Source organism: Ranitomeya variabilis, chromosome 5, assembly GCF_051348905.1.
Source record: "Ranitomeya variabilis isolate aRanVar5 chromosome 5, aRanVar5.hap1, whole genome shotgun sequence".
Lineage (NCBI taxonomy): Eukaryota > Metazoa > Chordata > Amphibia > Anura > Dendrobatidae > Ranitomeya > Ranitomeya variabilis.
The window spans coordinates 26,940,660-26,967,954 of NC_135236.1; positions in this window are offsets into that span (position 1 = coordinate 26,940,660).

Consider the following 27,295-nt stretch of genomic DNA (forward strand, 5'->3'; position numbering starts at 1 on the left):
CTCCAGCTGCCCTCCGGGTGCCTGCGGCGGCAGACATCACCATGCTTCTTCCTGCAGCCGTCGCAGCTGCCTGGCTCCCTCTCACCGCCGCTAGCCGGGCCACGCTCACCGGTGCATCGCTGCTGCTGCTGGGCCCTATCCTGGCCTGCACTGGCCCCCAGCACACAGGCACAGGCCGAACTTCCGGTGCGGCCTGCATTTCCGCCGGAGCCTGGCTGGCCATCGTGCTCCTCGCCTCACTGGTGCATCGCCGGTCCGCGCCGACAGAGCGGGTGCCTGGATTCCTGCCGGAGGCGGTGCCGGGTGGGTCAGCCGCACCGCTGCACCTGGCCTCCGCAGGGTCCCGGAAGGGGCTCCGCGGCCTCCGCTGTTGTGAATTCCATTCTGGAGCTCCCTCCTGTGGTTGTTAATGGTACTTTTGTGAGTTCTGCCCTTGGGCTCCCTCTGGTAGTTTCAAGTGGAACTGCTGCTCCTTGAGGTTAGCTGTAGCAGCTGCCTTCACTAATCGTCTTGCCTGGATTTGTTATTTAAACTGGCTCTGGGCTTTAGTTCATGACAGCTGTCAATGTTCTTGGTTGGATTTGGTTCTCTCCTTGGATTTCTCATATGGCCTGTCCTTTTCAGCAAAAGATAAGTTTTTGCTAGTTCTTTGTTTGTCCATTTGCTTTGGACTCTATTGCTCAGCTATTTATGTCTCTTTTGTCCAGCTTGTCATTATGTTATATTCAGGCTAGCTGGAAGCTCTGGGGAAGCAGATTTGCCCCTCCACACCGTGAGTCGGTGTGGAGTTCATTTTTGTAAACGCTGCGTGGATTTTTAGTTTTTAATACTGACCGAACAGTATCCTTTTCTATTCTGTCTATCTAGTTTAGTTTTGGCCTCCTTTGCTAAAATCTGATTTCATTCCTGAGTACGTCATTTCTCTCTCCACTCACAGTCAATATTTGTGGGGGGCTATCTTTCCTTTTGGGGTTTTCTCTGAGGCAAGATAGCTTTCTATTTCCTTCTTTAGGGGTAGTTAGTTCTTAGGCTGTGACGAGGTGTCTAGGGAGAGTCAGGAACATCCCACGGCTATTACTAGTGTTGTTGTTAGGATTAGGAACTGCGGTCAGTAAAGATACCACCTCCTCAGAGCTCATCCCATGTTGCCTTTTAGCCACCAGGTCATATCAGTGTGGCTCCTTAACCACCAGGTCATAACAGTACAGCTGGCCCACAATGTGTTAAATGCATCTCAAAAGAGGGAAAAGAAAGTTCTGAGTCATTTTTTTTTCCTTTGCAGCTTGTTTTGTCTTTTTTTCCCCTTAATCTCTGGGTGGTTCAGGATTCTGGTGCTGATATGGAGGTTCAGGGTCTGTCCTTGCGTGTGAATTAACTCGCTGCAAGGGTACAGAGTATCCAAGATTATGTTGTTCAGACTCTGGTTCTAGAGCCTAGAATTCCTATTCCTGATTTGTTTTCTGGGGATAGATCTAAATTTTTGAACTTTAAAAATAATTGCAGATTGTTTTTTTGCTCTGAGACCCCGTTCCTCTGGTGACCCCATTCAGCAGGTGAAGATTGTTATTTCTTTTCTGCGTGGCGACCCGCAGGACTGGGCATTCTCCCTTGATCCAGGAAATCCTGCATTGCTCAATATAGACACATTTTTTCAAGTGCTCGGATTGCTGTATGACAAGCCTAATTCTGTGGATCAGGCAGAAAAAACCTTGCTGGCTCAGTGTCAGGGTCAGGAAGCAGCAGAAGTATACTGCCAGAAATTTAGAAAGTGGTCTGTGCTCACAAAATGGAATGAGTATGCCCTGGCAGCGATTTTCAGAAAGGGTCTTTCTGAAGCCCTTAAAGATGTTATGGTGGGGTTCCCCACGCCTGCTGGTTTGAACGAATCAATGTCTTTTGCCATTCAGATTGATTGGCGCCTGCGCGAGCGCAAGGTGGTGCACCATATGGCAGTGTCCTCTGAGCAGAGTCCTGAGCCTATGCAATGTGATAGGATTTTGATTAGAGCAGAACGGCAGAAATTCAGACGTCAGAATGGGCTGTGCTTTTACTGTGGTGACTCTACTCATGCTATTTCTGATTGTCCGAAGCGTACTAAGAGGGTCGCTAGGTCTGTTACCATTAGTACTGTGCAGCCTAAATTTCTCTTGTCTGTTACCCTGATTTGCTCATTGTCGTCCTTTTCTGTTATGGCATTTGTGGATTCTGGCGCTGCCCTGAACTTAATGGACTTAGAATTTGCCAAGTGTTGTGGTTTTTCCTTGGAGCCTTTGCAGAGCCCTATTCCCTTAAGGGGGATTGATGCTACGCCATTAGCCAAGAATAAACCTCAGTACTGGACACAGTTAACCATGTACATGGCTCCAGCACAACAGGAAAATATTCGCTTTTTGGTGTTGCATAATTTGCATGATGTTGTTGTGCTGGGTTTCCCATGGTTACAGGTACATAATCCAGTGCTGGATTGGAAATCTATGTCTGTGACTAGTTGGGGTTGTCAAGGGATACATAGTGATATTCCTTTGATGTCAATTTCCTCGTCCCCTTCTTCTGAAGTTCCTGAGTTTTTGTCGGATTTCCAGGATATATTTGATGAGCCCAAGTCCAGTTCTCTGCCTCCTCATAGGGACTGTGATTGCGCTATTAATTTGATTCCTGGCTGTAAGTTCCCTATGGGCTGACTTTTCAATCTGTCTGTGCCAGAACATGCCGCTATGCGGAGTTATGTAAAGGAGTCCTTGCAGATGGGGCATATTCGCCCGTCTTCGTCACCGTTGGGAGCGGGGTTCTTTTTTGTTGCCAAGAAGAATGGCTCCTTGCCACCTTGTGTAGATTATCGCCTTCTCAATAAGATTACGGTCAAATTCCAGTACCCTTTACCTTTACTTTCTGATTTGTTTGCTCGGATTAAGGGTGCTAGTTGGTTTACTAAGATCGACCTTCGAGGGGCGTATAATCTTGTTCGTATTAAACAGGGTGATGAATGGAAAACAGCATTTAATACGCCCGAAGGCCATTTTGAATACCTTGTGATGCCATTCGGGCTCTCTAATGCTCCATCTGTGTTTCAGTCCTTTATGCATGATATCTTCTGGAGTTATCTAGATAAATTCATGATTGTATATTTGGATGATATTTTGTTTTTTTCCGATGATTGGGAGTCTCATGTGAAGCAGGTCAGGATGGTATTTCAGGTCCTTCGTGCTAATGCGTTGTTTGTGAAGGGGTCTAAGTGCCTCTTTGGAGTTCAGAAGGTTTCTTTTTTGGGTTTCATTTTTCCTCCCTCGGCTATTGAAATGGACCCTGTTAAAGTCCAGGCCATTCATGATTGGACTCAACCCACATCTGTAAAGAGCTTTCAGAAATTTTTGGGCTTTGCTAATTTTTATCGCCGCTTTATTGCTAATTTTTCCAGTGTGGTGAAGCCTCTGACCGATTTGACGAAGAAAGGCGCTGATGTGATGAATTGGTCCTCTGCGGCTGTTGAGGCCTTTCAGGAGCTTAAACGTCATTTTACTTCTGCCCCTGTGTTGCGTCAGCCAGATGTTTCTCTCCCTTTTCAGGTTGAGGTTGACGCTTCTGAGATTGGGGCAGGGGCCGTTTTAACTCAGAGAAGTTCTGATGGCTCTTTGATGAAACCGTGTGCTTTCTTCTCCAGAAAGTTTTCGCCTGCTGAGCGTAATTATGATGTCGGCAATCAGGAGTTGTTGGCTATGAAGTGGGCATTTGAGGAGTGGCGACATTGGCTTGAGGGAGCCAAGCATCGTGTTGTGGTCTTGACTAGTGTTGAGCGATACCTTCCGATATCGGAAAGTATCGGTATCGGAAAGTATCGGCCGATACCGTCAAAGTATCGGATCTAATCCGATACCGATACCCGATCCCAATGCAAGTCAATGGGACGAAAATATCGGAATTAAAATAAACCCTTTCTTTCCTTGTAGGTTCATTCTACATGAAGGAAAACAACTAAGAATAATGTAGGATGTATTGGGGGAGGTGGCGGAGACATTAAAGGCACAGAGGTTTAGCCCAAACAAATAGAATAGCAGGTTTTTTTGTTTTTTTTTATGACGGTCGGCGTTAGAAAGATTTTGACTTTTTTTTTTTTTATTTTGTCAGATATTGATGTTTCACTACTTCCACGTCCTTCACCTTCTTTTTTACTTCTAACACACTTTCTTCTTCATTATCCTCATCATCAGCTTCTTTGACATCAACTATCTTCACCTTATTCATCTTCTTCTACCTCTAATTTTTTTTTTTACATTGTTCATATTCTTTTTATTTAACTATTATCTTTTTCATATTCAACTTCTTCATCATATTCTTATTTGTGACAGGCATTCCCGTAGTTGTTATCTATAAAAGTTTGAAGATTACACCTTCCGTTCTGCCTGTCACAAAAGAGTTACATTTGTCCGCGTTCAGTTTGGCCTGCAGCATCAGGCTTTATCCAGGGGCACCACGAGGAGGAACGGACTCACCCCCATACACTGCTTAGTCTTCTTCTGCTTATAATTTAGATAATATCTTTTGCTCTGATATTTAGTCTTATGCTTAATGTTCTTCTGCTCTTTGTTCTGCAGCCTCTTGTTCTTCTGCTTCTCGGTCTCCCATGTCGTCGTCGTCTCCAGGGTCGTCGTCTCCGGGGTCGTCGTCATCGGGGTCGTCGTCATCGGGGTCGTCTTCAGGGTCATCGTCTCCAGGGTCGTCGTCATCTCGGTGGTTGTCGTCTCTGATGTCGTCATCATCTTAGGGGTGGTCTTCCGGGTCATCGTCTTTAGGGTCTTGAACTTGGAAATGTAGCAGAAGGTACAAGAAGGCTGAGAAAATGCCGAGAAACAGCTGATGGATCTGGAACTTGGATGGCTACCCGAAGGTCCAAGAGCCAATGGAACTACTGTGGACCAGCTGACGTTACTGGAACCCGGTTACTAAGCAGGAGGTACCCGTGCCTGAAAGCACTACCAAGGACCACCTGACGTTGGTGGAACTCGGATACCCAGAGGGAGGCACCTAAGCCAAAGGCTCTGCCCGGAACCAGCTGACGGTACTGGAACCAGGATGGGGAGCAGAAGGTACAAGAGCAAAAGACACTGCCGAGAACCAGCTGACGGTACTGGAACCCGGATGGGTAGCCGAAGGTCCAAGAGCCAATGGAACTACCGAGGACCAGCTGACGTTACTGGAACCCGGTTACTAAGCAGGAGGTACCCGTGCCTGAAAGCACTACCAAGGACCACCTGACGTTGGTGGAACTCGGATACCCAGAGGGAGGCACCTAAGCCAAAGGCTCTGCCCGGAAACAGCTGACAGTACTGGAACCAGGATGGGGAGAAGAAGGTACAAGAGCAAAAGACACTGCCGAGAACCAGCTGACGGTACTGGAACCCGGATGGGTAGCCGAAGGTCCAAGAGCCAATGGAACTACCGAGGACCATCTGACGTTACTGGAACCCGGTTACTAAGCAGGAGGTACCCGTGCCTGAAAGCACTACCAAGGACCACCTGACGTTGGTGGAACTCGGATACCCAGAGGGAGGCACCTAAGCCAAAGGCTCTGCCCGGAACCAGCTGACGGTACTGGAACCAGGATGGGGAGCAGAAGGTACAAGAGCAAAAGACACTGCCGAGAACCAGCTGACGGTACTGGAACCCGGATGGGTAGCCGAAGGTCCAAGAGCCAATGGAACTACCGAGGACCAGCTGACGTTACTGGAACCCGGTTACTAAGCAGGAGGTACCCGTGCCTGAAAGCACTACCAAGGACCACCTGACGTTGGTGGAACTCGGATACCCAGAGGGAGGCACCTAAGCCAAAGGCTCTGCCTGGAAACAGCTGACGGTACTGGAACCAGGATGGGGAGAAGAAGGTACAAGAGCAAAAGACACTGCCGAGAACCAGCTGACGGTACTGGAACCCGGATGGGTAGCCGAAGGTCCAAGAGCCAATGGAACTACCGAGGACCAGCTGACGTTACTGGAACCCGGTTACTAAGCAGGAGGTACCCGTGCCTGAAAGCACTACCAAGGACCACCTGACGTTGGTGGAACGCGGATACCCAGAGGGAGGCACCTAAGCCAAAGGCTCTGCCCGGAACCAGCTGACGGTACTGGAACCAGGATGGGGAGCAGAAGGTACAAGAGCAAAAGACACTGCCGAGAACCAGCTGACGGTACTGGAACCCGGATGGGTAGCCGAAGGTCCAAGAGCCAATGGAACTACCGAGGACCAGCTGACGTTACTGGAACCCGGTTACTAAGCAGGAGGTACCCGTGCCTGAAAGCACTACCAAGGACCACCTGACGTTGGTGGAACTCGGATACCCAGAGTGAGGCACCTAAGCCAAAGGCTCTGCCCGGAACCAGCTGACGGTACTGGAACCAGGATGGGGACCTATTCAAGCTTGTATTCCTAGAGCCCCAACTGGTGGTGTTAGAGCCCAGGGTCAGCAGAAGGAGGAGCAGGGGGAGGGGAGTGTAGGCCGAAGCCTGCACTGGCGGCAGCTTTGGGTCTGTTGTGCCTGCGTGGCGGTCGCAGGACACGTTGCCGGCTACACAGCAGGGGAACAGCTGGCGGTGCTGAACCCCACTGACACATTGGCGAGGTGTTTGGCTCTGTGCAGCCAGCACTTCCGGACAGCAACTAGCGTTGTTGGAGCCCGGGCTCTGCCGGTGGAGTAGAGTGTAGGCCGAAGCCTAATTGAACCGATTTCAAAGGTAACCTTTAACCCCCCCTCAGGGGTTACAAACTAGAAGAGCCACAGCTTATGCAGCAGTAGTGCCGCACAAGTCAAAGGTTGCTCTTTTAATTTTTCTCCTTGCACACGCCGAATGAAACACGTATAACATTTAGCCCTTTATACAGTCAAACTGTGTTGGAGGCGCGAGTTCCCTTCGTAATGAGACGCAGCACAGATGTCAAGAATCCCACCTTGGTGCTGGGTGCAGCCTCCTGAGCGTTGTTATTTGCTGTACAGGAGTCTGCGCTGTCGTGTTATCCCCTGGCCTAGCGCTGTTAGCTCTGCCCATCTTCTGACATCATGTAATGTCGGCCGGTGCGGTTCGCGATGACCATGAATCCCAGCCCCGCAGTGTCTTAACATTGTTAAAACACTGTGGGGCTGGGATTCATGGCCTGGTGCAGTACATATGTTCGCCTCTCGCTTGGTTTCTTACACCCGCTTCAGACTGTGCGGCGTCAGCTGATCCCTTATCGCATGCCACGGCCATGAAGCCGCACAGTCCGAAGAAGGCGGAAGGAGATGAGGGACAGGCGAAGAAATGCACCGTTCATGCCCATCAATCACACCCTCGCAGTCCAAATAAATAAGACACCGAGGGGCGTTGTGTGGGGCAAGGCGGCCGCAGAGGCGCAGGCAGCCAAACAATGATGCCAGAAGACGGGCAGCGCTACCAAGGAGCTTGTTGCGTGTCAATACAAAGGAAAATCACACCTGAGGGACGTTTTAATGGTCGCAGAAGACTCATTTTAGACATGTTCAGTTCCCCATGGGCAAGGAGAATAAGTTTCTGAGCCACCTTGCACACATGCAGCATTACTGTCGTACAAGGTGGCTGTAAAACGTAGAAACACCTGGGGGAGGGGGGACAGGTTTCCTTCAATTCCAGTTCTTGTGTCTGCGTGGCTGTTGCAGGACACGCTGCTGGCTGCACAGCAGGGGAACAGCTGGCGGTGCTGAACCCCACTGACACATTGGATGGTGTTTTTCTCTGTGCAGCTAGCACATCTGGGCCCCAACTGGCGGTGTTAGAGCCCAGGGTCAGCAGGAGGAGGAGAGGGAGCAGAGTGTAGGCCGAAGCCTTCACTGGAGCCAGTTGAAAGGGAAACTTTAACCCCCCCCCAGGCGTTTGTAGCTGAAAGAGCCATCGTGTACAGCACTAATGCTGGAAAAGGTAAACTTAGCTCTTTTAATTATGGTCCTTGCACATGCTGAACCTAACACTTATGAAAAGTGTCCCCTCCTACCGTGATACCGTCCGGTAGGTGGAACTTTCCTTTGTGATGTGACGCAGCACAGCCGTCATTCTTACCCCCTTGGCGCCGTGCGCCGCCTCCTCAGCGTTGTTTGAATCAGTCCCGGAGCCTGCGCTGTTAGGTTAGCCCTTGGCCATGCACACATTTTGCGCTGCCCGTCTTCTGACATCATTTGGTGTCAGGCTGGCTGCGCCTGTGCGGCCGCGCTCGCCGAGATCCCGCCTCGTACTGTCTTCTGATTTAATCCCACTGGGGGCCTGAGATCCGTGGCCATGCGCAGTGCATATCCTCGCCTCTCACTCCCCTCCCTACGGCTTCTTCAGACTGTACGGTGTCACGGCCGTGGCATGCTATTAGGGACCAGCTGACACCGCACAGTTTGAAGAAGCCGTAGGGAGATGAGTGAGAGGTGGAGGTTCAGATATGCACTGCGCATGTCCATGGATCTCAGGCCCCCAGTGGGATTAAATCAGAAGACAGTACGAGGCGGGATCTCGGCCAGCGCGGCCGCACAGGCGCAGCCAGCCTGACACCAAATGATGTCAGAAGACGGGCAGCGCAAAATGTGTGCATGGCCAAGGGCTAACCTAACAGCGCAGGCTCCGGGACTGATTCAAACAACGCTGAGGAGGCGGCGCACGGCACCAAGGGGGTAAGAATGATGGCTGTGCTGCGTCACATCACAAAGGAAAGTTCCACCTACCGGACGGTATCACGGTAGGAGGGGACACTTTTCATAAGTGTTAGGTTCAGCATGTGCAAGGAGCACCACGAAAAGAGGCACTTTTTCCCTTTGCATCATTACTGCTGCACAAGGTGGCTCCTTCAGTAACAAACGCCTGGGGGGGGGGACAGGTTCCCTTAAATTTAACTTGTTGTGCCTGCGTGGCGGTCGCAGTACACGTTGCCGTATACACAGCAGGGGAACAGCTGACGTTACTGAACCCCAATAACAGAGGAGGGACTGTTGACTGTACGTACAGCACTACCAGGCAACAACTAGCGGTGTTGGAGCCCAGGGACAGGTGGAGGAGGTGGAGGAGGTAGGAGGAGGTAGGAGGGATTGCCACACACACAGCAGGGGAACAGCTGACGTTACTGAACCCCAATAACAGAGGAGGGACTGTTGACTGTGCGTACAGCACTACCAGGCAACAACTAGCGGTGTTGGAGCCCAGGGACAGGTGGAGGAGGAGGAGGTAGGAGGAGGTAGGAGGGATTGCCACACACACAGTGGGGGAACAGCTGACGTTACTGAACCCCAATAACAGAGGAGGGACTGTCGGGACTGCGCGTACAGCACTACCAGGCAACAACTAGTGGTGTTGGAGCCCAGGGACAGGTGGAGGAGGAGGAGGTAGGAGGAGGTAGGAGGGATTGCCACACACACAGCAGGGGAACAGCTGACGTTACTGAACCCCAATAACAGAGGAGGGACTGTTGACTGTGCGTACAGCACTACCAGGCAACAACTAGCGGTGTTGGAGCCCAGGGACAGGTGGAGGAGGAGGAGGTAGGAGGAGGTAGGAGGGATTGCCACACACACAGCAGGGGAACAGCTGACGTTACTGAACCCCAATAACAGAGGAGGGACTGTTGACTGGGCGTACAGCACTACCAGGCAACAACTAGCGGTGTTGGAGCCCAGGGACAGGTGGAGGAGGTGGAGGAGGTAGGAGGAGGTAGGAGGGATTGCCACACACACAGCAGGGGAACAGCTGACGTTACTGAACCCCAATAACATAGGAGGGACTGTTGACTGTGCGTACAGCACTACCAGGCAACAACTAGCGGTGTTGGAGCCCAGGGACAGGTGGAGGAGGAGGAGGTAGGAGGAGGTAGGAGGGATTGCCACACACACAGCAGGGGAACAGCTGACGTTACTGAACCCCAATAACAGAGGAGGGACTGTTGACTGTGCGTACAGCACTACCAGGCAACAACTAGCGGTGTTGGAGCCCAGGGACAGGTGGAGGAGGAGGAGGTAGGAGGAGGTAGGAGGGATTGCCACACACACAGCAGGGGAACAGCTGACGTTACTGAACCCCAATAACAGAGGAGGGACTGTCGGGACTGCGCGTACAGCACTACCAGGCAACAACTAGCGGTGTTGGAGCCCAGGGACAGGTGGAGGAGGAGGAGGTAGGAGGGATTGCCACACACAAGGCAGGGGAACAGCTGACGTTACTGAACCCCAATAACAGAGGAGGGACTGTTGACTGTGCGTACAGCACTACCAGGCAACAACTAGCGGTGTTGGAGCCCAGGGACAGGTGGTGGAGGAGGAGGAGGTAGGAGGAGGTAGGAGGGATTGCCACACACACAGCAGGGGAACAGCTGACATTACTGAACCCCAATAACAGAGGAGGGACTGTTGACTGTGCGTACAGCACTACCAGGCAACAACTAGCGGTGTTGGAGCCCAGGGACAGGTGGAGGAGGAGGAGGTAGGAGGAGGTAGGAGGGATTGCCACACACACAGCAGGGGAACAGCTGACGTTACTGAACCCCAATAACAGAGGAGGGACTGTCGGGACTGCGTGTACAGCACTACCAGGCAACAACTAGCGGTGTTGGAGCCCAGGGACAGGTGGAGGAGGAGGAGGTAGGAGGAGGTAGGAGGGATTGCCACACACACAGCAGGGGAACAGCTGACGTTACTGAACCCCAATAACATAGGAGGGACTGTTGACTGTGCGTACAGCACTACCAGGCAACAACTAGCGGTGTTGGAGCCCAGGGACAGGTGGAGGAGGAGGAGGTAGGAGGAGGTAGGAGGGATTGCCACACACACAGCAGGGGAACAGCTGACGTTACTGAACCCCAATAACAGAGGAGGGACTGTTGACTGTGCGTACAGCACTACCAGGCAACAACTAGCGGTGTTGGAGCCCAGGGACAGGTGGAGGAGGAGGAGGTAGGAGGAGGTAGGAGGGATTGCCACACACAGCAGGGGAACAGCTGACGTTACTGAACCCCAATAACAGAGGAGGGACTGTTGACTGTGCGTACAGCACTACCAGGCAACAACTAGCGGTGTTGGAGCCCAGGGACAGGACGAGAAGCAGAGGAACACAATGTAGGCCGAAGCCTGATTGGAGAAAGTCGAAAGGGAACCTTTAACCCCCCCCAAGGCGTTTGTAGCTGAAAGAGCCAGCTTGTGCAGCAAAAAAGATGCAAAAGGAAAAGGTGGCTCTTTTCATGATACTCCTTGCAAACACAGAACTAAACACTTATAAAATGTGTCCCCTGATACCGTGTGACCGTCCCGGAGGTGGGACTTTCCTTCGTAATATGACGCAGCACAGCCGTCATTCCTACCCCATTGGGGCCGTGCCCCGGCTCCTCAGCGTTGTTTGATTCCGTCCCGGAGCCTGCGCTGTTATGTTATCCCTTGGCCAGGCACACTTAGCGCTGCCCATCTTCTGACATCATTTGGTGTCAGGCTGGCTGCGCCTGTGCGGCCGCGCTGGCCGAGAGCCCACCTCGCAGTGTCGTCTAATGTAATCCCACCGCGGGCCTGGGATCCGTGGCCATGCGCAGTGCATATCCTCGCCTCTCACTCCCCTCCCTACGGCTTCTTAAGACTGTGCGGTGTCAAGGCCGTGGCATGCCATTAGGGACCAGCTGACACCGCACAGTCTGAAGAAGCCGTAGGGAGATGAGTGAGAGGTGGAGGTTCAGATATGCACTGCGCATGTCCATGGATCTCAGGCCCCCAGTGGGATGAAATCAGAAGACACTGCGAGGCGGGCTCTCGGCCAGCGCGGCCGCACAGGCGCAGCCATCCTGACACCAAATGATGTCAGAAGACGGGCAGCGCTAAGTGTGCCTGGCCAAGGGATAACATAACAGCGCAGGCTCCGGGACGGAATCAAACAACGCTGAGGAGCCGGGGCACGGCGCCAAGGGGGTAGGAATGACGGCTGTGCTGCGTCATATTACGAAGGAAAGTCCCACCTCCGGGACGGTTTTACGGTATCAGTGGACACATTTTATAAGTGTTAAGTTCTGCATGTGCCAGGAGCTAAACAAAAATAGCTACCTTTTCCTTGTGCAGCATTACTGCTGTACAAGGTGGCTCTTTTAGTAACAAACGCCTTGGGGGGGGGGACAGGTTCCCTTACATTTCAGTTGTTGTGTCAGCGTGGCGGTCGTAGGACACATTGCCAGCTACACAGCTGGGGATCAGCTGACGTTACTGAAACCCAATAACACTGGGTCGTATGTTTTCACTGTGCAGACGGCACTTCTGAGCCTCAACTGGCGGTGTTGGAGCCCAGGAATTTAAGTTCGGGTGGTAGAAAGATGAACACAACAGGAGACCTGGATACTGTAGACAGTCACCTTATTATTTAATCAGGAAGAGGAGTGGCAAATTCCTGCGAGATCCAGGCCTTGTTCATTTTCAGGAAAGTAAGCCGGTCAACGTTATCGGAGGATAGTCGCATGCGACGGTCAGTTAGTACACCACCTGCAGCACTAAAGACACGTTCCGATAGTACACTGGCCGCAGGGCAAGACAGCACCTCCAATGCATACTGGCTTAGCTCTGGCCATGTATCCAGCTTTGAGACCCAAAACTTGAAAGGGGAAGAGCCGTCTGGGAGTACAACAAGAGGGCAAGACATGTAGTCTGTCACCATCTGACGGAACCGTTGCCTCCTGCTGACTGGAGCCGTCTGTGATGGTGTAGACTTTTGTGGCGGGCACAGAAAACTGTGCCACAGTTGGGCCATACTGGTCTTGCCTTGGGCAGAGGCACTGCTTCTGCTCCCTCTTTGTGCAGAGCCTCCACCACTGCCTGGACGCACTGAGCTGCTTTGGAATGCACTAGCAGCACTTCTCTCACTTGGAATGGACAAGATGATGGAATTCACCAGTGTGTCTTGGTACTCCCGCATTTTTCGCTCCCGGTTCAACGGTGTGATGAGGCTTTCTACGTTGTCCCGGTAGCGAGGATCGAGGAGGGTGAACACCCAATAATCAGACATGTTGAGAATGTGGGCGATGCGGCGGTCGTTTCTCAGGCACTGCAGCATGTAATCCACCATGTGCTGCAGACTGCCAACTGCCCAAGAAACGCTGTCCCCTGCTGGAGGCGTGATCTCTGCCCGCTCGTCATCACCCCACCCTCGCTGTACACACTGACTACTGGACAATTGTGTAACTCCCTCCTCTGGACGGATGTCTTCCTCCTCCATTGACTCTTCCTCATCCTCCTCACAAACTGTCCCCTGCCTACGCGTTTGTGAGGAACCACGTGGCGCTGACTGTCCAGAAGATGATGGAAATGCTGAATCCTCATCCTCCACCTCTTCCACAACATCATCCCTTAGCGCTTGCAGTGATTTTTCAAGCAGGCAGATAAGGGGGACAGTCATGCTGACTAGTGCATCATCTGCACTCGCCATCCGCGTGGAATAATCAAAGGGACGCAAAACCTGGCAGACGTCATTCATAGTGGCCCACTCTGTGGTTGTGAAGTCTGTACGGCGCTGAGTGCGACTTCTTTGCGCCTGAAGCAGCTGGTACTCCATTACAGCTTGCTGCTGCTCACACAACCGCTCCAACATATGTAACGTGGAATTCCACCTGGTAGGTAGGTCACATATGATGCGATGTTCCGGCAGGCGGTGTCGGCGCTGCAGAGCCGCAATGCGCGCTTTTGCCGTGCTGGAACGCCGCAAGTGAGCACACTCTAGGCGGACCTTGTGCAGCAGTGCATCAAGATCCGGATAGTCCCTCAGAAAACTCTGCACGACCAAATTGAGCACATGTGCCAGACATGGGATGTGAGTGAGGTTGCCGAGGCCCAGAGCTGCCACCAGATTTCGGCCATTATCACACACTACCATGCCTGGCTGGAGATTCGCTGGCACAAACCACACATCGCTCTCCTGCTTGATGGCATTCCAGAGCTCCTGCGCTGTGTGGCTTCGATTCCCCAAAGAAATTAATTTCAAGACGGCCTGTTGACATTTGGCCACGGCTGTGCTCATGTCGGTCGTAACAGGTACACGTTCATCACGGGTCCATGTGGAGGTGGACTGTGACGGCTCCTGCAGCGATGATTCTGAGGAACTGGTGTAGGAGGAGGAGTCAATGCGTACAGAATGGATTCCTGCAATCCTTGGAGTGGGCAGGACACGTCCTGCGCCACTCGCACGGTCTGTACCCGGCTCAACGACATTAACCCAATGGGCAGTGAGGGAAAGGTATCGCCCCTGTCCATGGTGACTGGTCCACGCATCGGTGGTGAGGTGAACCTTGCTACTGACGGCGTTCAGTAGCGCGTGTTTTATGTGTCTCTCCACATGCTTGTGCAGGGCAGGGACGGCTTGCCTGCTGAAGTAAAAGCGGCTGGGCACATTGTACTGGGGGACTGCCAATGACATCAAGTCACGGAAGCTGTCAGTCTCCACCAGCCTGAATGACAGCATTTCCAGTGACAGAAGTTTGGCAATGCCTGCAGTCAGAGCCTGTGCTCGTGGGTGGTTTGACGAGAAAGGCCGCCTTTTCTCCCATGCCTGTACTACTGATGGCTGTAGACTGGGCTGGGAGTGTGTGGATGACTGGGAAAGTGGTGCTGCGGGTGGAATTACAGCGGGTCTCTGGACAACAGGGCCAGAGGTTCTTCCACGGCGATCCTGGGAGGAAGCCGAACCAGCTGCGTGTGAGCTGGAGGAAGAGGCAACACGAGCTGAAGAGGTGGTAGCTGCCGCTGTTGGTTGGCCTAGCTCTTCAGTGTGTTTTTCTAACAACGCCGCGTGCCTGTTGCGCACATGTTTCCACATGTTGGAGGTATTGAGGCTGCTGACATTTCGACCTCTTTTGACTTTCTGATGACACACCTTGCATTTGACATAGCAAATGTCATCTGCAACTGTGTCAAAAAAGGCCCAGGCACTGCAAGTCTTGGGAGCGCCCTTTTTGGCTTTTGGAACAGACATGCTCCTAACGGGTGCCAAAGCGGAGGCTGCAGGATCCGCAGTCTTCCCCCTCCCTCTCCCTCTTTGGGCCGTACGGGGAATCTCTTCCTCAGAGCTGCTCCCACCACCTTCCTGTCCCTCACGCCAAGATGGGTCAAGGACCTCATCATCTACACTACCCTCTGCCTCCAACTGCTCCTCCTGGGTAGTCTCAGCAGCAGAGCACGCACCAGTAAGTGGCACCTGAGTGTCATCATCAGCGGATGCGGCCTGCGATGTTGTGACTGGAGCCACTGGCCCACCCGCCTCTTCAGAGGAAGAGAGAAAAAGCTGTTGGGCATCACTGCACCCTGCCTCTTCTTCCATTTCTCCAATGCTGCTTGGCTGGCCCCCTGTTTCCGGGCCAAGAGATTCAGAGAACAGAAGTAGAGACAGCTCCTGTCCTGGGCTCTCTGTCTGCCTGGGCAATTTGGCAGGTGGTGAAGAGACAGATGGCTGCTCTCCAGTGCTCTGTGTCTGAGAGGATGTGGCACTAATTGAAGTTGATGCATTAGCTGCCATCCATCCGACAACGGCTTCTATTTGGTCTTCACGCAGCAGCGGTGTACGGCGCTCTGCGACAAAGCTGCGCATGAATGACTGTTCCCTTGTGAAAGTGGGTGCTGATGAGTCACCGGTGCCCGCAGCGGGCACAGAATCCCCACGTCCCCTCCCTGCTCCGCGCCCACACCCACGTGCCTTACTCACTGCCTTCTTCATCTTGGGTGACTGATAAAGATAAGCAGAAAAGTACTAACGGCTTTGTGTGCTTATTCCTGAACAAATCCTCCTAACAGGTATAAGAAACACTAATTTTCTAAAGTGTGGACTAGACTTTAATATGAGCTAATGTGGCCTACAGAAATGTAAAGTGGTGTCACTGGTGTGTTTGGTGAACTTTATTATTTATTTATTTTTTGGGGGCTGAACTGACAACAGAGAGAGCTGCAGTCACACGGAGACCGTGCAGACAGCCGTAAACGGCGCTGCAAGGCCCAAAAACCCTCCTCTACGTTATCCTATGTAGTGTTTTTCCACAAGTTAGCTGGAGACGGGTGGAAAGACACTAATAGGAATTTTTTGAAAAAATGTGCAGCAGCCTGCACTACTTAAAACAAAATGAAAATTGATTTTGCGGTATGACGCAGTGAAGAACCCTGAGCTGGAGACAACCAGGCTATGGCTGCTCACAGACTACAGGGCGAGCTGCAGTCACACGGAGACCGTGCAGACAGCCGTAAACAGCGCTGCAAGGCCCAAAAACCCTCCTCTACGTTATCCTATGTAGTGTTTTTCCACAAATTAGCTGGAGACGGGTGGAAAGACACTAATAGGAATTTTTTGAAAAAATGTGCAGCAGCCTGCACTACTTTAAACAAAAGGAAAATTGATTTTGCGGTATGACGCAGTGAACAACCCTGAGCTGGAGACAACCAGGCTATGGCTGCTCACAGACTACAGGGCGAGCTGCAGTCACACGGAGACCATGCAGACAGCCGTAAACGGCGCTGCAAGGCCCAAAAACCCTCCTCTACGTTATCCTATGTAGTGTTTTTCCACAAATTAGCTGGAGACGGGTGGAAAGACACTAATAGGATTTTTTGTTAAATCTTAGCAGCAGACTACACTACTTGGAAAAAAAAAAAAAAAAAAGAACAGTATGAGGCAATGAACTGAATACAACCAGCAATGGATGGCCTATGTGGCTGCACTCAGACTATAGAGTGGGCTGCACTCACACACACACACACACAGACCTTGCAGATCGCTGTGAAAACAGCGCTACAAGGCAAAAGCAAGGTGAATAGTAGGTGAACACAGCGGTTGCTAAATTAGCCTTTGGAAAGCACAAAGAAGCAAATCGCTATCTCTACACTGGCCCTCAGTCAGCAAACAGCGTCCTGTCACTAACTGAATTCACAGCAGAGTGATCGCAAAATGGCGCCAGCGACTTTTAAACTGCATCATGACATCATTTCAGCAGCCAATCACAGCCATGCCAGTAGTTTCATGCCCTCCATGCTGAACAGGATGTGCCCACACTTGAAATCATTCTCATTGGCTGAATTTGTGCATTTTGAATCTGGGAACTTCCGATTCCGGTATCCGATACGCGGCAAGTATCGGAATCCCGGTATCGGAATTCCGATACTGCAAGTATCGGCCGATACCCGATACTTGAGGTATCGGAATGCTCAACACTAGTCTTGACTGATCATAAGAATCTGATTTACCTCGAGTCTGCTAAGCGGATGAATCCTAGACAGGCTCGATGGTCTTTGTTTTTCTCCCGTTTTGATTTTGTGGTCTCGTATATTCCGGGATCTAAGAATGTGAAGGCTGATGCCCTTTCTAGGAGTTTTTTGCCTGATTCTCCGGGAGTCCTTGAGCCGGCTGGTATTCTCAAGGAGGGGGTGATTCTTTCTGCCATCTCCCCTGATTTGCGGCAGGTACCGTATTTTTCGCTTTGTAAGACGCTCCGGATTATAAGACGCACCCCAAATTTTGAGGAGAAAAATAGGAAAACACTTTTTTTAATAAATTGAGGGGGTTCTTATAATCCATGCGTCTTATTGCTTACCAGGGGTTGTGGCTGCGGTGGATCAGGGTCCCAGGGTCGTTGCTGGAGGCAGGAGTGGAGCATTGCTGCAGGCTGGGATGATGGGGTCTGCAGGGGGGCTTCGGTGCTGCATGGGGGCTGCTGTGCTGCAGGCTGGGATGAGGGGTGCTGCAGGGGGCTCTGGTGCTGCAGGGGGCTCTGGTGCTGCAGGGGGCTCTGGTGCTACAGGGGGCTGTGGTGCTGCAGGGCTGTCTCCAGGACTGTCTCCGGTGCTGCGGGGGGGTCTGGCAACATTTTGTGAAAGACCAGAGCCCCCAGCAGTTCGTCCATGCGTTCCTGTAAGACTGACTCCGGGAAAATGGCCGCCGGAATCTCGAGAGATGAGATCTCAGTGCTGAAATCTCATCTCTCGAGATTCCGGCGGCCATTTTCCAGGAGTTAGTCATACTAGAACGCATGGACGAACTGCCGGGGGGCTCTGGTCTTTCACAAAATGTCGCCAGAGCCCCCCGCAGCACCGGAGCCTCCAGCATCACCCGGGGCAGCAGCGGACAACCCCGGCAGTGGCGGCGGGTGACAGCGGCGGCGGGCAACAGCGGCGGCGGGCGGTAGCAGCGGCGGACACCCCCTCATCCCAGCCTGTAATGGTAAGCGGTATATCCGCTTTGTTAGACGCACCCACATTTCCCCCCCAAATTTGGGGGAAATAAAGTGCGTCTTACAAAGCGTAAAATACGGTACTTCAGGAGTTTCAGGCTGATAAACCTGACCGCTGTCCAGTGGGGAAACTGTTTGTTCCTGATAGATGGACTAGCAAGGTAATTTCTGAGGTTCATTGTTCAGTATTGGCTGGTCATCCTGGGATTTTTGGTACCAGAGATTTGGTTGCTAGGTCCTTTTGGTGGCCTTCCTTGTCACGGGATGTGCGTTCTTTTGTGCAGTCCTGCGGGATTAGTGCTCGGGCCAAGCCTTGCTGTTCCCGTGCTAGTGGGTTGCTTTTGCCTTTGCCGATCCCTGAGAGGCCCTGGACGCATATTTCCATGGATTTTATTTCTGATCTTCCTGTTTCTCAGAAGATGTCTGTCATCTGGGTGGTTTGTGACCGGTTTTCTAAGATGGTCCATTTGGTACCTTTGCCTAAGTTGCCATGGAAATGTGCGTCCAAGGCCTCTTCGGGACAGGCAAAGGTAACAACAAACCACTGGCACGAGAACAGCAAGGCTTATCCCGAGCACAAATTCCACAAGACTGCACAAAGGAACGCACATCCCGCGACAAGGAAGGCCACCAAAAGGACCTGGCCACCAAATCTCTGGTACCAAATATTCCACGATGGCCCGCCAACACTGAAGAATGAACCTCGGAAATGACTCTACTGGTCCATCTATATGGGACAAACAGTCTCTCCGGTGGACAACGGTCAGGTCTATCCACCTGAAACTTCTGCAGCACTCGTCGCAAATCTGGGGAGATGGCAGACAAAATCACCCCTTCTCTGAGGATACAAGCTGGCTCTGAATCTCCAGGAGAAGTAGGCACAAAACTCCTAGAAAGGATTCAGCCGCTTGGCCGACTCGAGATAAATCAGATTTTTGTGATCAGTCAAGACCACCACATGATGCTTAGCTCCCGAAAGGCCTCCACAGCTGCAGGAGACCAATTAGTAACATCAGAACCCTTCTTGGTCAAATCCGTCAAAGGCTTAACAACACCAGAAAAATTAGCGATGAAGCGACGGTAAAAATTAGCAAAACCCAAGAACTTCTGAAGACTCTTAACAGATCTAGGCTGAGTCCAGTCATGAATAGCCTGAACCTTGACTGGTTCCATGTCAATAGTAGAAGGAGAAAAAATGAAACCCAAAAAAGAAACCTTCTGGACTCCAAAAAGACACTTTGAGCCCTTCACAAATAAAGCATTGGCACGCAGGACCTGAAACACCATCCTGACCTGCTTAACATGGGACTCCCAATCATCAGAAAAAAACAGAATATCATCCAGATACACAATCATAAATTTATCCAGATATTCGCAGAAGATGTCGTGCATGAAGGAGTGAAAGACAGAAGGAGTGTTAGAAAGTCCAAAAGGCATCACCAAGTACTCAAAGTGGCCTTCGGGTGTATTAAATGCAGTTTTCCATTCATCACCCTGCTTAATACGCACAAGGTTATAAGCACCACGAAGATCTATCTTGGTGAACCAACTAGACCCCCTAATGCGAGCAAACAGATCAGATAACAATGGCAAAGGATACTGAAATTTGACCGTGATCTTATTTAGAAGGCGATAATCAATACAAGGTCTCAGGGAACCATCCTTCTTAGCCACAAAAAAGAACCCCGCACCAAGAGGGGAGGAGGAGGGGCGAATAAGTCCTTTCTCCAAAGACTCCTTTATATAACTCCGCTTAGCAGCATGCTCCGGCACTGACAAATTAAAAAGTCGTCCCTTAGGATACTTACTACCAGGAATCAAATTTATAGCACAATCACAATCCCTATGAGGAGGTAGAGAACTGAGTTTGGGCTCATCAAATACATCCTGGTAGTCCGACAAAAACGCAGGGACTTCAGAAGGAGTGGATGAAGCAATTGACACTACAGGAGCGTCGACATGAATTCCCTGGCAACCCCAACTTGACACAGACATTGCTTTCCAATCCAGGACTGGATTATGAGTCTGCAACCATGGCAGACCCAACACGACAACATCATGCAAATTATGCAGTACAAGAAAGCGAATCACCTCCTGATGAACAGGAGTCATGCACATGGTCACTTGCGTCCAGTACTGAGGTTTATTCATAGCCAATGGTGTAGCATCAATTCCCCTTAGTGGAATAGGGAATTTTAAAGGCTCCAAAACAAAACCACAGCGCCTGGCAAATGACAAATCCATCAGACTCAGGGCAGCACCTGAATCCACAAAAGCCATAACTGGGTAAGATGACAGGGAACAAATCAGGGTAACAGACAAAATGAACTTAGGCTGTAAAGTACCTATGGTGACAGATTTATCAATCTTTTTTGTGCGCTTAGAGCATGCTGAGATAACATGAGCTGAGTCACCACAGTAAAAGCACAACCTATTTTGCCGTCTATAATTTTGCCGTTCACTTCTGGTCAGAATTCTATCACATTGCATAGACTCAGGTGTCTGTTCAGAAGACACCGCCAAATGGTGTGCAGGTTTGCACTCCCGCAAACGCCGATCAATCTGAATGGCCAGAGTCATTGACTCATTCAGACCTGCAGGCGTAGGGAACCCCACCATGACATTCTTAATGGCTTCAGAAAGACCTTTTCTGAAATTTGCAGCCAGGGCACACTCATTCCATTGAGTAAGCACCGACCATTTCCGAAATTTCTGGCAATACACCTCTGCTGCATCTTGCCCCTGAGAGAGGGCCAACAAAGCTTTCTCAGCCTGGTTCTCAAGATTAGGTTCCTCATAGAGCAATCCAAGGGCCAGAAAAAACGCATCCACACTGAGCAATGCAGGATCCCCTGGCGCCAATGCGAAGGCCCAATCTTGAGGGTCGTCGCGCAAGAAAGAAATAATAATCTTAACTTGCTGAACGGAATCACCAGAGGAACGAGGTTTCAAAGAAAGAAACAGTTTGCAATTGTTCTTAAAATTCAGGAACCTAGATCTATCTCCAGAAAACAGCTCCGGAATAGGTATTCTAGGCTCTGACATAGGACTGTGAACAACAAAATCCTGAATACTTTGTACCCTTGCAGCAAGATGATCCACACTGGAGGCCAAACTCTGGATATCCATGTCAGCAGCTGAACTCAGAGCCACACCAAGATTAAGAGGAGGAGAGAAGCTAGACACACAGCAGCTAGACACACGGCAACAAAAAAAAAAAAAAAAATTCGCAAGGCTTCTCTTCTCCTGCTTCTGCCATGCAATTAACACTTTATGGGCCTGTACTGTTATGATCCTAGTGGCAAGGATCGCAAATCTGACTAGCTAAGAAACTGAACCGACGACTAGCTCTGGGGAAGTGGTAACTGGATTGACCGCAACCTGATCCTATCCGCACACAACTATAGGTAGCCGTGGAACGTTACCTGGAAATCCTAGACGTCTCGTCACGGCCTAAGAAACTGACTATTCCTAGAGAGAAAGTAAGTCCTCACTTGCCTCAGAGAAATGACCCCAAAGATATAGAAAAGCCCCCCACAAATATTAACGGTGAGTTAAGGGGAAAGCACATACGCAGAGATGAAATAGATTTAGCACATGAGGCCCACTAACACTAGATAGCAGAAAATAGGAAGGGAACTGTGCGGTCAATGAAAAACCCTATTCAAAATATCCACGCAGAGATTGCTCGAGCCCCCGCACCAACTAACGGTTCGGGGGAAGCAACTCCGTACCCCAGAGCTTACCAGCAGCAGAAATCACATATTAGCAAGCTGGACTAAACTCATAACCAGAAATCATATTGCAGACAGATGAGCAAAAAATAATCAAACAGAACTTAGCTTCTCATGAAGAGACAGAAAACGAAGATAGTCAGGAGTAATCAGAATAGCACTGAATACATCGACAGCCGGCAACAAGTGGAGGTGAAGCAGAGCTAAATAGGAACCTCCTTAGTGAATAACGAGGCAGCTGATCCAGCCACAGACCCGCAAGATAACAAACAAAGCCACCAGGGGGAGCCCAAAAACAAAACTCACACAATACCACCTGTGACCACAAGAGGGAGCCCGAAAACAGAGTTCACAACAATGTTCCTATGAAGGTTTCTTCCCCTAAGTTCAAGCCTCGCTTTATTGGTCCTTATAAGATTTCTGAAATTATCAATCCGGTGTCTTTTCGTTTGGCCCTCCCAGCTTCTTTTTCCATTCATAATGTGTTCCATAGATCTTTGTTGTGGAGATATGTGGTACCTATGGTTCCCTCCGTTGATCCTCCTGCTCCGGTGTTGGTTGAGGGGGAATTGGAATATGTGGTGGAGAAGATTTTGGATTCTCGTTTTTCGAGGCGGAAGCTTCAGTATTTGGTCAAGTGGAAGGGTTATGGACAGGAGAATAATTCTTGGGTTGTTGCCTCCGATGTCCATGCTGCCGATTTGGTTCGTGCTTTCCATTTGGCTCGTCCTGATCAGCCTGGGGGCTCTGGTGAGGGTTCGGTGACCCCTCCTCAAGGGGGGGTACTGTTGTGAATTCCTTTCTGGAGCTCCTTCCTGTGGTTGTTAATGGTACTTTTGTGAGTTCTGCCCTTGGGCTCCCTCTGGTGGTTTCGAGTGGAACTGCTGCTCCTTGAGGTTAGCTGTAGCAGCTGCCCTCACTAATCTTCTTGCCTGGATTTGTTATTTAAACTGGCTCTGGGCTTTAGTTCATGCCAGCTGTCAATGTTCTTGGTTGGATTTGGTTCTCTCCTTGGATTTCTCATATGGCCTGTCCTTTTCAGCAAAAGATACGTTTTTGCTAGTTCTTTGTTTGTCCATTTGCTTTGGACTCTATTGCTCAGCTATTTATGTCTCTTTTTGTCCAGCTTGTCATTATGTTATATTCAGGCTAGCTGGAAGCTCTGGGGAATCAGATTTGCCCCTCCACACCATGAGTCGGTGTAGAGTTCATTTTTGTAAACTCTGCGTGGATTTTTAGTTTTTAATACTGACCGCACAGTATCCTTTTCTATTCTGTTTATCTAGTTTAGTTTTGGCCTCCTTTGCTAAAATCTGATTTCATTCCTGAGTACGTAATTTCCCTCTCCACTCACAGTCAATATTTGTGGGGGGCTATCTTTCCTTTTGGGGTTTTCTCTGAGGCAAGATAGCTTTCTATTTCCTTCTTTAGGGGTAGTTAGTTCTTAGGCTGTGACGAGGTGTCTAGGGAGAGTCAGGAACATCCCACGGCTATTACTAGTGTTGTTGTTAGGATTAGGAACTGCGGTCAGTAAAGATACCACCTCCTCAGAGCTCATCCCATGTTGCCTTTTAGCCACCAGGTCATATCAGTGTGGCTCCTTAACCACCAGGTCATAACACTCCGCCTGCCACGCGTCACAATGTACGGCGACAACCGCTCCGGGGGTCTGGTCCTCCTCGTTCTGCTGCCCCGCTGCTCCGCGTCACCCAACATGGAAGCCAGCTGCTCCTGCAGCCATCCATCCCTGCGCGATCTCGCCGCGTCCTGCAGTCTGTCTACCAAGCCCTCAACAGACTCCATGGTAAGTCTGTCAAAAGGAGAGGGGGTGGTAGGCCTTGCACGCTGGTCCTCTCCTGTGAGTCCTTTTCCTGCTGTCTTCCTTCTTGTGAATGGCTTTTTTCCCACACTTTTCCCCCCTTGTCGCCCGTCCCCAGCCCCCAACCCCTCCCCCTTTCCCCTACAGCCAATCCCCTCACAATGTTTCAAAAACAATATGGAAAAAACCCTCCCATGGCAATGCAGTCATGGGGGGCTTCCATCTAGCTCTGCCCATTCCAGCCCCCATCTTGTAAATTAAACCAAACAAATGGCGTGTATAGCACCAATGGCAAGGAGTCAATAATTCATGGGAGAATCCAAGTCAATATAAAATATATATAAATATATCAGAGGCGGTCAGATAGGCATTTGTAAGTAATATTATAAAAATATAAAGAGCAATATCAAAGCCAAGAGCAGTAATATGATATAGAAAGAAAAGAGAAGGGTAGTTTCAGCTTACCACGCCCTATAATGTAAGGTCTCGGTTGAAGGTGATTCCTGGAGGGTCCTAATCCTGCCGCTGACTGCGGCCAAATGGACGCAAGTAGGGAGGAGTCAGTGAACATGACCATCCAGAAATATGAAAACAAAACTTTTTATTTAGTTTTTAAAACATAAAAGGGTGAAGGTTAACCCCTTAGTGACAGAGCCAATTTGGTACTTAAAGACCAAGCTAATTTTTACAATTCTGACCACTGTCAATTAATGAGCTTATAACTCTGGAAGGCTTCAACAGATCCCGCTGATTCTGAGATTGTTTTTTCGTGACACTTCATGCTAGTGGTAAAATTTATTCTATATTACTTGCATTTATTTATGAAAAAAGCTGAAATATGGCGAAAATTTTGAAAATTTTGCAATTTTCAAACTTGAATTTTTATCCCCTTAAATCACAGAGATATGTCACATAAAATAGTTAATAAATAACATTTCCCACATGTCAACTTTACATCAGCACAATTGTGGAAACAATTTTTTTTTGTTAGGGAGTTATAAGGGTTAAAAGCTGCTCAGCGATTTCTAATATTTACAACAATATTTACAAAACCATTTTTTTTAGGGACCATCTCACATTTGAAGTCACTTATAGGAGTCTATATGGCAGAAAATTCTCAAAAGTGACAACATTCTAAAAACGGCACCCCTCACGGTGCGCAAAACCACATTCATAAAGTTTATTAACACTTCAGGTACTTCACAGGAACTGAAGCAATGTGAAAGGAAAAAAATAACATTTAACTTTTTTTCTCAAACATTTTAATTCTGAACCAATTTTATTTTTATTTTTGCAAGTGTAAAAAGAGAAAATAAACCACAATTTTTTGTGCAGTTTGTTTGGGTGCAAAGCAGATCTCAGAAGGGATGGAGCACCATTTGACTGTTCAACGCAGAATTGGCTGGAATTGAGATCAGACGACATGTCGCATTTGGAGAGCCCCTCATGTGCCTAAACAGTAGAAAACTCCATCAAGTGATGCCATTTTGGAAACTAGACCCCATAAGGAAGATATCTAGATGTGTGGTGAACACTTTGAACCCCCAAGTGCGTCACACAACTTTATAACGTAGAGCTATAAAAATAAAAAAATCATATTTTTTCCACAAAAATTATTTTTTCCCCAAAATTTTTATTTTCACAAGGGTATCAGGAGAAATTAGACAACCAAAGATGTTGTGAAATGTGTCCTGAGTATGCAGATACTCCATATGTGGGGGTAAACCACAGTTGGGGCGCATGGCAGAGCTTGGAAGGGAAGGAGCACCATTTGACATTTTCAATGCAGAATTGACTGGAATTGAGATCGGACACCATGTCGCTTTTGGGGAGCCCCTGATGTGCATAAACAGTGGTAACCCCCCACAAGTGACCCAATTTTGAAAACTAATCTAAAAAACTGACCGTCACATCCAAACATGAATCAAGTGTGAACAGTTGCTGAACCTAGAGTCACCAACTCGTAAACAGTTAAATAGATAAGGCAGCACACCGCGGCGCTAAAACATGCAAACATGAAACATGAAAATTGAACTGCATTACTGCGCTAGAATTATGAAAAATGAGAGCTCTTAGAGCATAAAATGGCCAATTTATGTGTACCTGGTAGCCACTTAACAGCATCTGTTGTATACCAGTTCCTACACTTGCCTTACCTCACTGAGAATAAACGTCTTCATCTGAATGGGAACCTACTATGAATCCTCTTCTTAGACTAAATTTCTCTCTCTCTATGGAGGGGTAACGGACCTGCTGCGATTAAAACACCTGTGGCTAAGAGGTGGAGTGCTCAGTCAGAAGGCTAGTGGATACAAATCTAAAAAACTGACCATCACATCCAAACATGAATCAAGTATGAACAGGTGCTAAACCTAGAGTCACCAACTTATAAACTGGACCTGGTATACGAGAGGTGCCGTAAAGTGGCTACCAGGTACACATAAATTGGCCAATTTGTGCGCTAAAAGCTCTCATTTTTCATATTTCTAGTGCAGTAATGCAGTTCAATTTTCATGTTTCATGTTTGCATGTCTTAGCGCCACAGTGTGTTGCCTTATTTTGGAAACTAGACCCCCAAAGGAGCTTATCTAGATGTATGGTGAGCACTATGAACCCCCAAGTGCTTCACAGAAGTTTATAATGCAGAGAAGTGAATATAAGTGTCAGGACATTTTTTACCTTTTGTGCATAACTGCCCTTTTCCAACATGGCGTCTTTGGTCTCATGTGCACTTGTCTTCCTGCTATAAAACTCCACCCCAGCCTTCAGTCTGTGCTACTGTTACCGACGCCGCTCTCCTGCGTCGCCGCTCCCCCGCTGCTCTGCCTGGGGTCCGCCACTCTCACCGCTCTGTCCCAGGGTCTGCTTCCGCCCGTCCTGCTCCTGGCCCTGTGAGCACCGGATCCTCCTCCTCTGCTGCAGCGCATTCCCGGCAATCCATTTCCGGGTCCGCGCGCTTCTGTGCTTCCCCAGCATTTCCGGTGTCCAGGTCCTCGGCAGGTACGCTCTCTTTGCGCAGGCGCTCTAGGTTTCCCCAGGGGCGCAGGCGCAGCTTCTCTGTTACCTCTTCCTGAGGTCATTACATCAGTCTCCTCTTACCCAATCCCGTCCCTGCCTCTACTATAAGAGGTAGGCTCTTCTACTCTCTGGTGCCTGATTGTTTTAGCGTTTTTGCTATTGCGTCCAGCCCTCTCCGTTTCCCTCCTCAGCGTCCTCCCTCCGTTTTCGTCTGTGCTCATGCTTCCCTTCCGTTCCTGCCTTCTCGCAGTTATTACCTTGCTATTGCTGGTCTTCCTGCTTTTGTTCTTACCTTCATTTTGTTTTTGTTTTCTTCCTCAGCGGTTACTCCGTTCCGGTCTCCCTGTGCTCCAGACTCGCCCTCGGATACCCGAATTATCCTCCTGTATCCTGCCTCCTTTTTTTCCCTTCTTCCTGGAGCCATCCCTCCGGGTATCTTCACCGTGGGTAAGTGACCTCTGGGCTTGCTCCTTGCGGTCCCTGTATAGGGGTCGTTTCCCACCTTAGGTTCGCTCGCGCAGGGGTAGGTCTCCC